The sequence below is a fragment of the Amphimedon queenslandica genome, unplaced genomic scaffold (assembly GCF_000090795.2).
Source record: "Amphimedon queenslandica unplaced genomic scaffold, v1.1 AMPQUscaffold_13089, whole genome shotgun sequence".
In the NCBI taxonomy this organism is placed as follows: domain Eukaryota; kingdom Metazoa; phylum Porifera; class Demospongiae; order Haplosclerida; family Niphatidae; genus Amphimedon; species Amphimedon queenslandica.
The window spans coordinates 23,853-26,462 of NW_003546675.1; positions in this window are offsets into that span (position 1 = coordinate 23,853).

Below are 2,610 nucleotides of genomic sequence, written 5' to 3' on the forward strand. Positions count from 1 at the left end.
TTAGTAACGTATCATCAGCAACTATTCCTTCTCTTATTATTGGTAATAATTATTCATTTATTATTATTCCTATTGATACTATTAGAAGAGAAGGACCTCCTTCATCATTAATACAGTATATATGGAATGGTAAGTACTATACACACACACACTCATTGTATTTCTTATAGTACCAGCTCAAGTTGTTAATATTAGTTGGGATCAGATATCAACTGATAGTATTACAATATGGTGGAATATCAATGAAGTATGTTAAGGTATTATTAACTATAAATCATTATTATTATTAATAGGATGTTACATTACATTATCCTCCAGTACATTACATTGTTAGTGTACACAATATTACTATTAATACAACTGATACTAATGTAACTATTAATGGACTATATCTCAATAATGAATATACTGTATACATAAAACCAGCTAATGCTATTGGAGAGGGACCACTGATTAACATTACAGGTTTGTTTATTATAAACTGATGAGTATATTTAGTGTATTGTGTATAACCTTTAGTCAACATAACTGATCAACAGTTCATTTCAACAACAACCACTTTAACTGGTTAGTAGAATGATTATTATAAAAACGTAAATACAAATGTCTACTAAATTAGATCTAATACTTTCTATTCCATATTTGTTATAGTTTCAGTTACTAAAAGTTTATCTGATGCTATCACCAGTAGTAGCAGTAACAGATTCACTTCAATGTCAATATCTCTGATGATCATTGATAATACAATAGTATCAGAGACTTCAAGCAGCATAGAACCATCAACAATATCAAGTTTGTGCTAAATACATTTTATGTTATAATACTGAAATCTTTTCAGTGCAATGCTTTCTTACTAACTGACATTTTATTGCAATTTTTAAGCACCTAAAAATCATCCAAATTTTTAATCAATAAGTTGCTATTGCCTAGGATTTGTTAATAAATGGCTCCAAAAATTACCTTTATTTTTCTGATGCTTGATGTCCTTATGCTGTGTAGAAACTGGGCTACAGCCCAAGGTTTTTTCAATGCTATGTAGAAAATTTGAGCTGATTCCGATATCACTTTTTCAAGTTACAGCCAATTTAAAAAATAGCCCAAAATCTGAAAATAACCAAGGCTATAGCCCATGGTTTTTTCAAAAAAATGGCTCCAAAATTACCCCAATTTTTTATTACATTTTCTGATACATATTGATGTATTTATGCCGTGTAGAAAGTTTGAGCTGATTCCGATATCAATTTTTCAAGTTACAACCATTTTAAGAAAGAGCCAAATAATCTATATCTTTTCAATCCCAAAATGGCTTAATTTTTTGACATTATCTGACTATATAGTAAACTGCTAAATCATGTTTACAAATTAATGACAAAGTTAAGCATGTGGTAGTAAATGTTAATTAAGTAGTCAATTTACACTTTTAAAATAAATTGATATTACTAAATTATATTTTGTTAGGCTCTACTTCCATCACGTCACAATCCACATGTACAGGATCCATCATCAGTTCTGGTTAGTTAATACATTAATGTATGTACATATCTAATGTATCTATTATACACACACATTCAGTTGCTATTGCAGTACCTATCACTGGTCTATTAACTGGACTCATTACATCAATAATTACTAGTATCATTGTATACTGTATAATGAAGAATAAAGGGAATACACTAAGAGAAAGATCACCAGTAGACATTGGTCCAATATATGATTTACCAACTATCAACAATGAACAACAAGAACAAGTGATTGATACTACACCTAACACTGCTTATGGACAAATTCAATAATACGTTTATTATTTTATTTTGGCAGACATACATAAAAAATAAATATATAGCAGCATGACCTATGTTGGCACAGCAACTTTTAAGCTTACTATTTTACTATTGGCAAGATAAATCAATAAACAATGTCTCGTTGATTTAGAGTAAACAACTTTAATGATAATTTTTATTCATTTTTGCTGTAATGTATGATTTAAGGACAGAATGATGGTACAATATAATTCATTTAAAGTAGTTCTGTGGTATTAAAACAACTTTCATGATAATTTCTATTTCATTTTTACTGTACAAGTTTTCATTTTTACTGTATAGAGGAATTCTACATTACATTTATTAAAAAAAGCTGGTTCTGCCTCAAACTATACAAAGTTCACCCCAAGAATCATTATCTAAACAAGCAATTCCAGGAATTGTGTACTATTAATGTATTTCTATACTTATACTTATTAGAAAGGAAGGTACCTGTGGTGTGGTATATATGGAAGCCAAATTGTATAATATATACAATGATAATAGTACATGTACATATATGCTAATTTTCAATTATAGGTGTCACAATGAGGTGAGATGTCAAATAATAATGTGTCAAAACACCTTTTATACAAATATAAAAAGGGTCTCTTATCATAATGTTAACCCATTTTAACTAGCCAAAATAAATCAGTTTAGCAATAGAGTATAGCCATAATCACCATAAACTATTTACAATAGGAATTCTAGCAGGTAACAATAGCTATGGTGATCACTTTTAATATTTATTAACTACTAAAGGATGAGAAATAACACATACAATGTCTCAGTGCTCATCATCATAGCTAAT